Below are 16,781 nucleotides of genomic sequence, written 5' to 3'. Positions count from 1 at the left end.
GGTTCCTTGGCATTTTGAGAATTGTTAAATGCGTATGTTTTCCCCGTTTCTAACCCTGGGATCATCTCTCTGATTTCATTATAGTCTGCCCCATCAATTGTGCTATTCCCCCGCTGCAGAGCAGGACGCCAGCCCTGAGTGGGTTAAAGCCCCTGCCCAGGGTCACACAATTGACAGAGCTCCAGACACAGCCCTCGGGAGCCAGAGATAAGCTGGAATGACAATTCTGAACCTTCTCAGTCTCCCAGGCCAACTTCATCCTGATGCAGTATAAGCATCTACGCAAAGCCCCCTGTCCCCTCCGCCCTTCTCTGCAGTGGAGCTGCAAGGGCGGGCTGCAGGCCCAGGCCCCTCCACGGGTGCTCGCTGATTACAGAACCACCATTAGTCTCCTTCCACCGGCCATGGAAATTCAACTTAGGCCAGTCAGCAAGACTTGGAGAGTGATGATGTTGGCTAACTTCAGACCCCCGTCACCGCTGCAGCCTGGCTGTGCTTTCCATGAGGCTGTTTCATCACAAGCTGCTGAAAACGAGTTATTTAAGCCAGCAAAGCCCCCCAACAGAGACCAGCTGGAGGAGTGCCAGGCAGAGGCCTTGACATCAGTGCTCCGGGCCCTGGGAAGGATGATACCAGTTCCTCCAGCTGCCCACAGCTGCTGCCCTCGGGCTTACTTTGCACTCAAGATAACAGGCTCTTAGAATAATAAAATCAGGGCATCTTGGGATGTAGAACCATTGATTCTTAGATTCAGACTCCTGAAAGCAGGAACCAGGGAATCTAGAATCTCTCACTGGAAGGTACCCGGAGGTCACCTGGTGCTGTCTCTCCTCCTAGGTGACAGGTGTTTATTCTGGGGAAGCTGAGGGCAGCAAAGGTGTGGCCACCGTACCTCATGACTGTGGGAACGTGCCCAAGGTAGCAAATGTAAGAAGGATTGTTGTGGCTCTACCTTCTGAAATCGTACGTGAGGCCAAAAAACATCCCTCCTTCTTGGTCGCTACCTGAACTACCCTGCCCCAGAAGTCTCTGGCACTCTTGTACTCTCTTGAACCACTGCAAAAGGTTTGAGGAGGCTTTGGAAACTCTGTAATATGCCTTTAGCACTTCGTCCAAGGAGCTAGTCTTACAGACCATCCCTGAGAAAAGCAAGAGAAAACGGTAAATTCTTACCTCTCTCCACTTCAGAACTATGGACTATTTTTGTTGACATTTTTGCCCTTCCCCCCATTTTTTTTTTTTTTGGCTCTTATATCTAAAAACAAACAACTAAAAACAGCCTGTTCTGTGAACAGTATAGAATCTGAGCTAATTTGGTCCTCTCCTTCCTCCCTTGCATCGCAGGCTCTGGCCACAGCCCGTGAGCATTAGAAACTAGCTTGTCACCCACTCGACTCTCCGTCTCATTCTTAAAGAAAAATATTTATATTATGCCACAGAGAGAGTTTCCATGGCAGTGATGACTGGAACACTGTTGCCCTGGCAACCACATGAGTCCATCTTGAATGATCTGAAATCCCCTTCATAGACAAATAAGGAAAGTCTGTCAAAAGTGCTGTTCGGCTGGTTCAGGAGGGGCCCTGAAAGACAGCTTTCTCGCCCCCCAAGTTCTCCCTCTGAGACCTTCTCCTCGGTCTCTAGCTCACCTCCTTCTGTACACTCTCTCGGGAACTTTCCCTATTTCCTGCTCTTCCAGGGCTGGTGTTGCCCTTTTCCTGATCCTCTGTGGAGACACTGCCCAGAGCTCCACAAAGGGCTAAGGACTGGCCTGCAAAGCCACGCCAAAGATAACAGGAGGCAGAATCGACACACAGGTCATCCTTTTTATAGAGCTTGCTGCCTGTCCCCTGGAGACTGGGGGCACGTTCCTCTCTGTCAGCCCAAAGCAGCTCTGATGAGAGAGTTTTACAGGAAAAGACAGACCAGTCTTCCCTGAGGTCCCACTTCCGGTCATCACACATTGGCAAGTCACCTCTCTGGGTCTTGTCTGTAAAATAAGGGAGTTGCATGGAGCATCCTCTGGCTCCTACATTCTAGGAATTTTTAGGAATCAAGAATGTACCAACCTCCAGCTCCCAAAGGCACCTGAGATTCCTCTTGGAAAGCCTGCTGGGGATTCAGACAGGACCTTGGGACAGGAGAAGTGCTGGAGGGGAAGCAGCATGCCCACACTGCATGCGTCAGTGCCTTTTCAACCAGAAAACACAATGTGCACACATATGGAAGCATCATCATCGTTATCAACCTCATTATTAGCACAGAAAGCACTAAACTATAGACCCCCATCTTCAGGGCCACTCTACCTCAAAAGCTCTTCCTGCAGAAGGTGCTCCAGCAAGTTGAGCAAATAGTTAAATGAGCCCCCTGTCCTGGAGGAAACCTCTTCAGCACAATTCATGCCTATCTCTGGGGCTTTCTTTGCTGCCTTCCTTATTGAAAAGCAGCTTGAGAAGCTAGAAATGCTGACTTGTTTTGTTTCGTTCTTCCTGCTGCTTCTAACTGATGGGGAGAAAGCTTTTTCAAGAGAGGAAGAAAGCAGTTTAAATCATCTTTATCACTTTACTAGCAGGCAAGGACTCCACTCTACCAGTCTGGTATGGAGGCTAGGAGAAATGCAAGGAATCCAGGAAAAAGAAAAAAAGAAGAAAAAAAAGGAGAAGCAAACACTCCCACGAAGGAAGCTGAGATACCATTTTCACAAAGCCCTTCTTGGAAAGCAGAAAGTCCATAAAGCCAGCTCAGACATTTTCAGACTTCAGACCTAACTGAGAGGCAGGAGATGCAGGAGTTGGGTGTGGGCTTTGGAGTTATTCAGAGCCAAGCTAAGTAAACCACCTTTCCAACCTTAATCTCTCTAAGTCTTGGTTTTCTCATCTGTAAAATGAGAGAAGCAATATCTGCCTCACAGGGCTGTGTGATGATTAGTTTTTTGTGCCAACCTGGCTAGATTCTAGGACCCATTTATCTAATCAAACACCAGCCTTGGGGTCTCTGTGAAGGTAATTCATAGGTGTAGTGAGCGTCTATAATCAGTTGACATTAAGTCAAAGAGGTTATTCTCAGTAATGTGCGTGGGCCTCATCCAATCAGCTGAAAGCCTTAATAGCAAAACCTGAGGTTTCCCGCAGAAGAAATTCTGCCTCCAAGCTGAACACTGGCTCCTGCCTGAGGTGTCAGCCTGCTCGATGGATTTCAGACTCGATGGCAACATTACATCGTGCCTCAGCTTTCAATCTGCTGACCTACCCTAGGACTTTGGATTTGCCAGTCCCCACAATTGCATGAGCCAGTTCCTTAAAATAAATTGTGTGTGTGTGTGTGTGTGTGTGTGTGTGTGTGTGTGTGTGTGTGTACACTCATATATATACTTGTCTAATATGAATATATATTTATACAATATGAATATGCATATACTTATAGAATATGAATATACAGACATACCTTGTTTTATGGCACGTTGCTTTATTGTGCCTCACAGATACTGCATTTTTTTACAGATTGAAGGCTTGTGGCAACCCCCTGTCAGGCAAGTCTATCAGTGCCATTTTTCCAACAACATTTGTTCACTTCATAGCTCTGTGTCACGTTCCGGTAATGCTTGCGATATTTCAAATTTTTTCATTATTATTTTATTTGTTACGGTGATCTGTGGTCAGTGATCTCTCCTGTTACTACTGCAAAAAGATTACGATTTGCTGGAGGCTCAGATGATGGTTAGCATTTCTTAGCAATAAAGTGTTTTAAAATTAAGGCAGGCACATTTTTTTATACATAATGCTATTACACACTTGATAGACTACAGTATAGGGTAAACAGTAAAGATAACTTTTATATGTACTGGGAAACCAAAAAAGTTCTCGTGACTCTCTTTATTGCCATATTCACTTCATTGAGGTGGTTTGGAATGAAACCCCCATTATCTCCGAGATATGCGTGTATATGCATGTATATATTCTGTTTATATCTGTTGTGTTTTTCTGGAGAGCGCTGACAGATACAGGCTGTTTTCGGGATTGAGATAGCATACAGGTACCAGACACGTTTGCAAGGCCCACCCAATGGCAGTCCTGCTGATCGAGAGAGCGCACTTTGCCCCCCATCCCTTCACACCTGCTGGCCACAACTGATTGCACTAGACAGGAGTAGGCACCTGGCCTAAAGGCAACCAGTCACGGCCTTGCCTGATCTGACCCAAAGGAAAGATCCAGGCCAATTTGTTTTCTTGTCTTAGGAACGTGAATAGGAACTAAAGAAAGAATTCGCCAGCTGGTAGAGGACAAGTCAGGTCAATGGTAGAGCAATTGCAAAGGAGCATAACTGGAAGTTGTGGAATAAGACTCTCATGGGATATGACCACATAATGGTCTGCATTTTTGTGAGTCTGTTACCAATCTTTAAAATTTGGGAGATTTCACATTAAAATCCAGCCAGTCAGAAAAGAATTAAAAATTAAAAAAACATCCAGGGGCTTCCCTGGTGGCGCAGTGGTTGAGAGTCCGCCTGCCGATGCAGGGGACACGGGTTCGTGACCCGGTCTGGGAAGATCCCACATGCCGCGGAGCGGCTGGGCCTGTGAGCCATGGCCGCTGAGCCTGCGCGTCCAGAGCCTGTGCTCCGCAACGGGAGAGGCCACAACAGTGAGAGGCCCGTGTACCGCAAAACAAAACAAAAACATCCAGTCAGAAGCTCTGTAACACAGGGTCTGCATGGTGGCAATCCACTGGAGCTGAGGTGCTGCCTCTTTACACAGGCCATGTGTTTTCCCATCTGCTTCACCACACCCTGTTCTGCTCTGTCTGGCCAGCCTCACACTTATGTTACCTGCCTGGCACATGTGGGTATTGCTGCTTGCAACCCCTAAATTAGAGGGCAGGTCCTTAGACGATTGCTTCTCAGGAACCAGAGTTGTTTTGAATCCAGAACCTCCAGAATTATGGAGGCAAAACCCCAGTCAGATTTCCTTGAGACTCCCCTTAATCTTCAACATGGAGCCTTATAATAAATCCTCTTTACTTGAACTAGTGTGAATGGGTCTCCATTCCTTGTACTAGCAAAAGTCCCATGCACACAAGGGTAATAATGAAAACTCTCCCTTTCTCTGCTCAGGTCTCTCGGAGGCTGCAGTTTGCACAATGGGCTGCTCTCTAAGGAGAACTCCAGGGAACATTGGCTGGTGATGGGGAGCTGCAGCCTCAGGGATCAGCTGGGCACTAGGAACTGGTTGGGTTCACTTTTGCCAGAAGAGATACAGGGATAAGAGCTGCAGCAGGCTGGCTCATGGGTCAACAGTTTGATGAATACCAAAGGAACACCCATGAGGTACCTACCCGGGGTTCCCTGAGACCAGGTGTAAGCGAGGCACAGATTGGTCTTCCAGATACCGGGGGAAGCCAAAGTTTGTGCCCAGCAGGACTTTGGGAAAGCTGATCCATGCCAGCAACAAGAATGGACCTTAGCCCTAGCGCAGGAGCTGGGGTGTAGAGGACCCCAGCTAGACTGTGGAAGGGGTCCCGAGGAAGCTGGGGCAGTGGGCTGTGGGACATCTGAGGGGTGCTGACAGAGGCTATTTATCAACCAGTAAGGAAGCATGCTGACCGCTGGCATGGCTGACCCCGTGACTATAAGGGCTTTAACTCACAGAATAACCATGCATTAAGGAGTCATCGCGGATACTGGGGCCTTGTCATCACTAGTTTGCTGAGGGTGTAGCACAGGCTCCTTCGTGGGGCACTGCTGGCACCGCCCCGAGAGCCTGCCTGTGCTGTCTCTGCACAGCCATCTCCAGCAGCTCTTCTTTGGCGAGGGTTTTGGTCCAGAGACACATGGGCTCCTGGGGACTGCACTTTGCTATCACTGAGTCCCAGGTGCTCTGGACGTGAGCCACCAACCTCAGTGCGCAGTGAGGTTTTTATCCTGCCTTCTAGAGACAGACGGTGCTGCTGACAGTCATGGAGGCCTGACCCACAGCCTGGACCCAGAGTGCGAACAGGACCCCATACTGAGATCGCGGCAACGATGTCAAGTTTTCAGTCAGTAGCGGGAGTAAGGAGCATGGTTATCTGTGAAAGGAGGAAAACAGGGTAGTATTCTTGACATTGTCCATGATCGGATGAGTGGTAAACCACTGTGCCTGAGTTGGGTCTCTCTCATTTGAAAACAGGTTTTTAAAATTCAGATTATTTTCTGAATCTAAAATAACTTTCAAGGTAGAGAATTTGGGGCTTCCCTGGTGGCGCAGTGGTTGAGAGTCCGCCTGCCGATGCAGGGGACGCGGGTTCGTGCCCCAGGACGGGAGGATCCCACATACTGCGGAGCGGCTGGGCCCGTGAGCCATGGCCGCTGAGCCTGCGCGTCCAGAGCCTGTGCTCCTCAACGGGAGAGCCCACAGCAGTGAGAGGCCCGCATACCGCAAAAAAAAAAAAAAAAGGTAGAGAATTTGGAGAAGACACAAAAGAATAAAGAAGAATGTAAATATTAATGTTGCATGGTGTAAAGGATATTGCAACAATGAGCCATTTACTGATCCATCTCAGGGCAGTCTCAGAGCTGGGAAGTAGTGCTGGGATGTGGTTCAGTCTTAGGTGAAACCCACCGTGAGTTCTTTCCCCTGTGGAGCCAGCTGCAGACTCCTTGGACTTAGGTTAGCCTGGGAACACCCAGTAGCATCCATCATGCGCCAGGGTCTGCTCTAAGCTCTGGAACAACAATAACCTCCATTCCTGAAGGCAATAATTACCTTCTCTTAGAAAACTCCAGAACTGGCTCAGCAGCCAGATAAATCCCTAAATTCCTTCCAACATTGCCTTAAGTCAAGCATAACCTTCCAGGAAGCAGCCTCTACCTACCCACAAGCAGCTGTAATTAATCCCTTCCATATTGTGGCACACAATACACCCCCAAAGCCAATGGCTCTTTTTAAATCCGAATGGCCCCAGTGCGTGTCTCCAAGCCAGCCCACTACACCCAGGTCTGTGTTGGGAAGGCCGTTGCCTCCCTCCCGGCTCACACCTCTGCATGGCGTGTGTCCCTACACTCCCTGCCGGCTCCAACAGCTTGTTTTAGGTCAGCCAATTCGGCACATGTTCCTACAGGGCCCTGTGACACGTGATAAAGCAAGTTCTGAGACACTACTTTAAATAAGTTGCTCATGTAACAGATCTCCCAGGAGAACATCTTTTCTTTCCTACATGTCAGCAGCCCCTGAGTCAATCTCTAACCAAAACATACTCCCACAAGTCCTGCTTAAACCTCCAAATTAATTTCATCTGACAATAAACCTCGACTAAGCCCCTACCATGTTCCAGGTCCTACATGGGTGTGGTGAAAACCAGCCGATTAAGACGTGTTTACCATCAATAAGTCACAAGACTCCAGAATGTGAGTGAGAAAGGGCCCAAGATCATCGGGTGCAACCACTCCTTATGCTGGGGAGGAAAATAAGGCCCAGTGTGAGGACATGTCTTATTTCTCCAGGGTTCCACAGTTATTGTCAGAGCCGGGCCTAGAGCCCAGTTCTTTGAACTCTTTGGCCAGGTCTTTGCCATTCCACCACGAAGGGGAAAATTTGAGGTTTCCAGGCAGGTGACATAAAGGAGAGAAGTGGGCTGAGTGGGGACCCCTCTAAAGGCAACCTCTTCTTTTCAACCTTTCCTACCTCATCCAGCCTGCTTATCCACCAGACAGGAGCCTCCCTCCAAGATACAACCTCTGCAGGTAGGGCCAGAAGAGAGTGGATAAAGTCAAGCTAGGTCCATCCCTTAGCTCTGATGGTTTAAAACCCTAATCATTGAAGTTTCTTTAACCTCACTTGTGTGATCTAGCCAAAGGGCTCACTTTAATGTGTAGAAGAATCACCTTGGCCGGGTGTTTTAAAATGTGGATTCCTGGACCCTCCCTTGTGATGCTGAACAAGAACTGATGACTCTGATGGGGCTGATACCCGGGTGAAACCATGGGTAATAATTGGTCAGATCTCACCTGTTTTCAGTAATCAATGTCGTTTTAACACTTGCATGTCCTCCAAGTGGCAAGGAATCTAAACAATAAGATGTTTGCCTGAGTTATTTTCCAGGAACTTGGAGTCAGCTATGTCTAGTTCAGCTGAGCTGAGAGTCAGCTATGTGTGTCTAGTTCTAGCTGAGCTGGTTAAGGCCACCAGCAGGATAGGACCACCGACCCTCCAACTCGGCATGCGTGAGTGTCCGCTTGGTGACCTTTTGACATCAAAGGGTTGAAAACTCCACCCTCAGGATGTGCAGAGGCCTGTAGCCTAGTTACGCCTGCGCAGAACCTCGATTCCCACATCTTTTTGCAATCACCTTTTCCCGTGCTCCCCACGCCCAGTCCACCCTGATGCTTTATTCCTATAAATAAGCCTATAAATTTAAGCCTATAAATACCCCCGTCCCTTGCCTTCGGGGAGGTGGGTTTGAGACTGGTTCTCCTGTCTCATTGCTTGGCTGTCTTGCGAATAACCCCTTTCTTTGCTGCAGACCCCATCGTCTCAGCATTTGGCTTGCTATGTGTGGGCAAATCGAACCTGGGTTGGTGACACCGGCTGGGGAAAGCCACTGAGGAAGGGACAGTGGACTGGGTGGGTCTCGGGGAGGCTGGGGATCTGGAGCTGGCTGGTGAACCAGCTGTGTGACTTCACTCCCCCGAGTGTTGTGAGATGAGGAGGCCGGGTGGGATAACCCCAGTAGACCCTCCAGTTCTGACATCCTAGGGTGGGTCACGTGCTGAGTCCCTCATGCTCAGACCCCTTGGCTTGGCGGGGCAGACACATGCAGAGTGACTTGGGGGCATCGGCCACACTGAAGTCCACCTGCACAGGGCTCCTTGGACAGTACTCTCTCCTGCAGAAGAACCTGAAGATGAGTCCCTGGCCCAGTCGAAAGATCCCAGGCCTGCTGACAATTTCCCAATGTGTGTGTCCTTCCTGAGAACAGAGCTAGGCCAAGGGGGGCTATCTGTCCAAGTGGGTCGGGTCCTCTAGACTCAGACATCTTGTTTCCTCCTCTTTCTCCCACTGATGTGTCTTTACTCCTGAAATGCTCACACACGTAGGAGGGGATGAGCCCATAGACACGATCCTCCAAGGGCAAAGGAAAGTGGGGTCCTGGGGGAGTCATCTATGGACCAGAGAGCCCAGAGGCACCGTGGAGGCGAGAGAGGGTCAGACCTGAGTTCCAGTCCCGGCTCTGCCACTTACCAGCTGAGGGTAACCCAGATGACTCAACTTCTCTGAGCCTCGTCTGAGAAAAACAAGTGGGAATAATCAATTTACCTGCAGGGTTGTGGTGAGAATGAAATCTGATTACACACATGGAGCTCCTGACACTTAAAAGGGGCTCAGTAATCCTGCCCCCGCTCCGCCTGCAGCTCTCTCTCTCGCCCCCAGCCTCTGCTGGGGGAAGCTGTTGCTGCCTCATCGCCCCCCCCCACCCCAGTTTAGGAGTCATCGGGAATAGAACAGGAGTGGGGGGAGGACGCCTTCTCTCTTTAGTGTTATTGAAAAATATTCAAAAGAAACGTTTACACCAAAGCAGCAAACTCTGGGGAAACAAAGGGAAATGAACAAAGCAAATATAAATCCATAAAATGAAATGCAAATTACAGCTCCTACAAGAGCCTTTGATAAACCGCCACGGTTCCCAGGGACAATGGAGCCCGTTGGAGCTGCAACCCATCCCCAGCTGAAAATTGAAGCCCTGTCCCTCCCATGGGGCCTCCTCTGCCTCCCGGCTGCTTTCTCAGCTCAGAAGGGTGGGAGGTGCCTGAGTTGGGGACCCAGAATGCACTTGACTCCTCTGTGGCTCCAGCCCCAACACACACAACCCTCTCCCACATCCCCACTCCCCCATTCCTCTGGTAGCCCCTAAAAGGATGAGGACTACAGCCCGCCCGCGCAGAGCTGCACAAAGCCTGTCACGACTCTGGGCTCAGGGGGACCGGCTCCTGAGTGGTGGGCGCAGGACAAACAGTGGGAGCAGAAGGCTGACAGAACTGCCTTTTCTGCATCTGGACCAGGCCCTGCGGCGCAGCTGCCGGCATAGGGAAGGACCGAGAACAAGGGCACCAGGACCCAATCCTGGAAGGCAGGCATGGCTTGCCACCTGAGCTCAGCCTGGCGGGGTTGCAGGGCTTAGAGGGCTGGCTCTGGGCAGCAGGCACCTCAAGGGCAGGGCTGGTTGAACCACGGCCCTGACGAGCTTGGGACAACTGGAGAGGACACCAAACCCCCAGCTCACTAAGACTGAAGGAGGAGACCCTCGACCACCAAATTCTTCCAGGCAGAGAGGCAGGAGTAACACCACCCCAAAGGCTTCCTTTGCTGGCACAGTGAGAGTTAAGTAAGGCCTCCGGGGCCCAGGCCTGAAAACGTGGCCTGGATCTACTCGGGGGTCTGGAAAACTGGCCAATGAGAGATTTAGGGAGCTGAGGATGCTTGGCAGGGAGAAAAGAAGCCTGGGGCACATGGGTTTACATTAGTGGGGGTCCACCTGTGGAAGAGGAATTTGCCATAATTAGGGACACCTCAGGGCAGAACCAAAAGGTAGGAGGGGCAGAGAGAGCCGTTAACGATGAGCCGTTAACGATGGAGCACTGAGGCCTTTAGAGGCCTGGTCTGTTTTGAAGTTCGAAGAGAGATGCCCCAAGTGAGAGATGTTGATGGGCATTATACCAGTTATGAAGCCAACAATAGGCCCAGAGAGAGCCCTCTGTGATATTTTGAGCAGGCTAGCGGTGCACAAGCATGGCTGAACATGTACGTGTGATCTTCCTGGTCAGAATATACAAACGAGCATCTCTGGGAGTACAGTCCAGACCCCTCCCCTTGAACATTACCAACTCTGGACTCTCAGGGCTGCTCCTGAATGGGTCCAGCTCTCAGCTCGAAGGTGTCTGTTTGCAGCCAATGCCTGGTAATCTGATGCTCTGCCTGGGCCTTCCCCGAGCCTGGGGAACAAGCTACTGGATCACAGGAGTGCAACCACATTCCCGCCGATGGGGGCACAGGCAGACTCTGCCAGAAAGTAGGGATGGTGTGTCATCTGCCATGGAAAACTTTCCTGATGGGGCCTTCTCTTTGCATCAGGCCCCAGTCCAGTGGGTCCAGCTGCTCATCCAACCCAACCCCCAGCCTGTCTGAATACCTGCTGTTTATAGTGCCCCAGCTAGGAGGCCTAATCGGCTATAAACAGAGGGAATCCCACAAAGGGACAGTCCAAACGGCTACTCCTGTCCATTCCCTGCGTATCATTGCTTTTCCTTGTCTCTTGGCTGGAGACCGCTCTTTCTATAATCCCAAACAAGGATGTCTCGTATCATGATGTTTCAGACCAGACATAGGGAGAAAAGCAGTTTCTACCTTAGAAACACAACTAATAGGGAGAACCAAACATTAATTGCATTCAGAGCTGTGCATTATCTAATTTACCTCTCACAAGAATGCCTTCAGATGGGATACATTCCATGGGCCTTCGGATCAAGTAACTGTAGCAGAGAATGGTTCTCCAATTTGTTTTGATAAGGCAGCTCAATTTGTTGGACTTCTTTGCTGCATCGGGAAATTATCATCTAGATTTCCCCAGGATGGGACGTGACATCTTCCAACCCCTCCAGGGAGGGGAGACAAGATGGCTGTGTTCTCTATGCCAACCCTCTGTGCCTTCAAAGAAGGGGGATCCTGGTCTCTCCTTCTTTTATTTTGAATTACTAATGATTTGAGCTTTGGTTTTACGGATGGCGTAGACATTTGTGGGTTTTTTGTATGTTCACTTTGGCTATCCAGTATTCTTTTCTTGAAAACGCCCTGGTTTCCTTTTGGGGAGTCACCTCTCCCCCATCGTGGGCAGATTGGTGTGTGGTGTATTGGTGTGTTTTGCCTCCAAATACAGAAGCCAAGGAGTTCCAGGAGATTCCCTTCATCAGATTCCTCCTCTGTCGCCTCAGTACAGCCAAGGAGGTGGGTCTGTGATCTAAGACCAACCAATCAGACTCCAGGGGCTTTGGCTATTGAGCAGAGTAACGCAAAGACGAGACACCGCAACCGTCATGTACATCCTGTCCTGGCTCCTATCCTGCTTCCAGGCTGCCTTCAGAATTCCCATCACTTCCATGAGCTCCCTGACAACTTCCCAATACATTTTCTTTTTGGCTTGGATCATGCTTTAGGACTTGGCCAAAACCAAGGATGACTCCCTTCCCTGGCATTATTTTATTTCTTTATAGTAAGCAATAGGATGGAAGAATCAAGTCATCAAGAGATTAAAAAGTCCAGGTACTTTCTGCTGTCCCCTTCCCTCACCCTCTGAGATGTTGCTTAGTGAATGGGCTGAGAGAAGAACGGCTTCGATGGACACAGTCAAGTAAGTGCTGAGGAGCTAGATCAACAGCTTGCCATCCAGCCTCACCCTTCCTATGAGTGGCACCGTCACGTCTCCTGCAAGGGGCCCAAGGTGGTCTCTGTGCAGCCTTGGGGTAGGGGAAGCTCCCCTTTTGGTGCTGCCCAACTACCACCTTAGGGTGGCACCTGGTCCCTGCTGTGGACCATTGTTCTGCCCTATTTGGCCTCATTTATAAGGATGCCCTGTAATGGAAGCTTCCAGTTGGGAAGCCCCAACTGGAAGCTCAGAAAGGGCAAGGACTCCAAGGGTGGTCTAGAAGTTCTTGCACACAGGCTCAGGAGCTGAACTGAGCCCTCTGGAGAAGCAGTTGCTGGGCCAGTGGGATGTGGAGCCCCAGACTCATAGCTGAATGCACAAGCACAGGGTGGGGACCATGTGACTCACTGTGTTTAACAGAAAATCACCTTTAAGTGACTCAAGAGGCAACAGAGCCATGGGACCCCAATGAGCTCATCCAATCTGGAGATTCATTCAATGATGCCTGGGATGTTGGGGGCAGCTCTGTGCCCTCCACTGAGGCACATCAACATCAGAAGATGGAAGGAAGTAAGAACCAGAGCAACAGAAGGTGGATGGGAGAGTGACGTGGGTGGCTAGCTAAGCACTGTCATTTTAAGAAGGGCTGGAGTTTTTCTAAACTAAAACCAGTGGGTCAAAGTTCCGGGGCAGCAGACTCGGATCAGAATAAGGAAAATCTTTTAAGCAGAGCAGCACAGCAGCGAAGAGGGCTGCCTGAGGGAGGCTCTCGGGAAAGTATACAAGAGTGCGCGGAGGCGGCCACCTGGTCAGGTCCCAGCTCTATCACAGAACGGCTGTGTGACCATGGCAAATTCCCTAACCTCTCTGTTCTGTAAAGTGAAGGAAATCATGGTAACTACCTCCTGGGGCTATCATGAAGGTTGGGAGGCAAAGTTTGTAATAGACGTTGAACAGTGTCTGACACATAACATGCTAGAAATTCACTAGGAGTATTATTGCGAGGCTGTGAGACCTCACTGCTGGAAGCAGTGGAACCTGGGCTGGAAGATGAGTGTCAGGGATGCTGGACGCCATCCCTGCCCTGGGTGGGAGACTGGACTAGACCACGGTACTGAGAGCAGAGCATGGGCTTTGGTGACAGATGGCATGCAACGAATGCTGTGACTTCGGACAAACCACAAAACCTCCAAGTCTCAGTTTTCATGTCTGTCAATGAGACGATCTCTCACTCCACCGTATGGTCACAAAGATTAAATAGTCCCATGTATAGATTCTGTCTTATCATGTGGACATTTTGTGTGTCTTTAAAATTAGTGATAATAAAATGTATTTAGAGAATGATCATCTATATATGGTCCCTGACAAACAATGGGGGCAGAGCGGTACGATTATGAGTCCCTTCCCTCCCCCACAAATGCCCGGTGGCTCCCGACACCAGAGCTGGTCTTCAGCCACCTTCTGGCTGGTCTTCTTGTCCTTTTACGAAGGATATTCTCTCCTCTCAGGCTGCTTTGTGTGACTCACTCTTCTTTGCAGTGAATGTTCTGCTGGAAGCTTCCATTACAAAAGATGAGAAGAAAACGACCACATTGGTCTAAATAGGGTTTGATGGGCAGGATTGTTTCACATAGAGGTTTACTGCTAAAAAGACAGAAGATGGGTCCCTGGGCATGCTATGGCTGGCCTGCCTCTCTCCCCCTGCCCAGCTTTGTCCTCTAACCTGTGTCCCCAGTATATTCAGTCCCAAGGACCAGGCCTACTCACTCATGCATGCTCACCTGCACCTGGCTAGCTGGCTGGAGAGAAATGCTATTTCTTCTCTTTTTTTTTTTTTTTTTTTGCAGTACGCAGGCCTCTCACTGTTGTGGCCTCTCCCGTTGAGGAGCACAGGCTCCGGACGCGCAGGCTCAGCGGCCATGGCTCACGGGCCCAGCTGCTCCGCGGCATGTGGGATCTTCCCGGACCGGGGCACAAACCCGTGTCCCCTGCATCGGCAGGCGGACTCTCAACCACTGCGCCACCAGGAAAGCCCGCTATTTCTTCTCTTGGAGTTTGTCTTCCACTTAATGTGGGATGCTTTAATTGAACACCTACTCTGTGCAGGCACATGTTGGAGATCCAACATGGATTTGAAGCAGTCCTCACTCCCTAGAAACTTAGAATTCATCAGGAGACGAAGGCAGATCCATGCACAGCTCTGAGCCTCTATGACGGCACAGAGCAACTGCTGTGAAGTATAGAGAAGAAAGAGGCTTTCCAACCAGAGGGGCCCTAGAAAGGCTTACTACAGTTGCCATTTGTTGAGCACCTACTATGTGCGGGTACTTCCTTTATCTCATTTAACCTACACAATCGGTGAGGCATGGGATTATTACAACCCCCATTTTACGGATGAAGAAACTGAGGTTCTAAAAGGTGAAATAACATGCCCCAAATTACGTAGCCAGTAAAAGGTAGAACCAGGACAAGGTTCCTAGTCTAAAGCATGTGTTCTTCCAGAAGGCCAGGCTGCCTACCTCCTAGAGAAGGCTGAATTTGACCTGGGCCTGAAAGCAGGCTGACATTTTAGGCAGCTCTGGAGGTAGGGGGTAGGACATTCCTTCTGCTCCCCTGCTTCTAGATGGGTACAAACTTCCTGCTCTGAGACACAGCTAATGTTCTTCCCTCTTCTTCTCACAAGGGGCTGATGAACTTCATGACAGGCTCGGGGAAAGGCTCTCCTCCAGCCTCCACCTGTGACTCAACCCTAAATAAATAACCACACTGCCGATCCAAATAGTACTGCCTGCCCGCTGGAACAAAGAACAACCCAGATTGATTTAGCACCTGCTGGGAGCTATTACTCAGTTATGCACCATTAATAAGCCATTCAACTCTAACTAGCTGAGCGCAAGCACATCCTTTACGCTACCTCAAGGCAAGTTTGTTCTTGCCTCAGTCATGGAATCGTACACTATCAGAGCTGCAAGATAATGACTGAGTTCAAGTGCCTCTTCTTACAGATCCCATACTGAGGTTCAGAGAGGGGAAGTGTCTGGCCCAAGGGCTCCAAGAAAGGACCGCAGAAGAGACGCTGTTTCTCCACATTCCATACCCATCAAGGGGCAGAACGAAGATGTAAAGATGTACTGAGCACATCTTCTGTAGATATTTGTCCTGGGCGTGTCGCATTTCATCCTCACCACATCCCTGATTAGAGAGCCTGCATCCCATTTTCTGATGAGAAATCTGATAAGCTGAGGAGCCATGGGATGCGCGCGAGGTCATATGAGAAGGAGCACAGCCAAGGTGGGGACATTGGCTGTTTACAACATCCCACCACAGAGTGGGAGGAGCCAGGTGTTTTTTCCCCACCCCTTTTGGGCTTGCAAAGCAGGCTGAGGTTTGGCAGGGATCCAGGAGGTCTAAGCTTCAGTTTCTCCAGCACTGGACCTTCCCACAAATGGACATCCTCAGATCTGCCTGAAGTAATGACCAGCCCTGGGCAGGCACAAAATGACACACGGAGGGCTGTGCGAAGTGCATTTACATCTCTTGCTTTGTTCCTGGATGACTCATGCAGCGGCCCACACAACAAAATTAATGTCTCCTCCAGCTCTGGCAAACTGCTTCGCTTTCTTTAAACAACTCACAATCAGCTTGTAAATGGCCCTGGCTTATTCTGGGGACATGGAGCCATCCTGTGGTCACTTCCCTGGACAGGCTGGAAGCTGTGGTCAGGACCCCAGGAATGGGAGGCCTCCCTGAGGCCGTCCCCGAGTCCTGCCCTCTGTTTCTGGCCAGATCTTCTGCTCCCGCCAGTAACATTTTGTCACAGCCCTGTCTCCTCCGAACTCTTGTTCTACATACGAGCAAGTGCTCTGGAGGTCCCGTGACCGCTGCCCTCACACGGCCCCTCTCCCCTGGGTGGCCAGGTTACTCACCTCTAATGCTTCACCTCCAGGCCCCGCTCTGCAAGCCCTCTCTGCCCCCGCCCACCCCCAACTCCATGTACGCATCTCATAATAATAATAAGCAGACACTACTTACAGAGTATTTGTGATGCACCGGACACAGTTCTAGGAAAAATATATACACACACATTTTATATGTGTGCCTATACAAACACATACACACACATAGGCATATTCATTTAATCACCACAATCCTATACGATAAGCATTATTATTATCTCCATCGTACAGACAGGGAAACCAAGACATAGTGATTGCTTGCGATCGCTGTGCTAGTTAGTGGCAGAGCCAGGACCTGAGTCTCTTCTGTCAGGCTCGAAATCCCTCATCCTAACCACTGCACCTAGGGCCTTCAGCACAAGTCACACCTTGTTGTACTTGCTGATTTCTCTGGGCGCATGTATTCTGTGGGCTACTTAAGGTGAGGGCTTCTTCTTCT

Source organism: Monodon monoceros, unplaced genomic scaffold, assembly GCF_005190385.1.
Source record: "Monodon monoceros isolate NGI ecotype Baffin Bay Population unplaced genomic scaffold, NGI_Narwhal_1 Super_Scaffold_11, whole genome shotgun sequence".
In the NCBI taxonomy this organism is placed as follows: Eukaryota; Metazoa; Chordata; class Mammalia; order Artiodactyla; family Monodontidae; genus Monodon; species Monodon monoceros.
The sequence above is the reverse complement of the archived record's forward strand: the minus strand, read 5'-3'. Positions refer to the sequence as shown.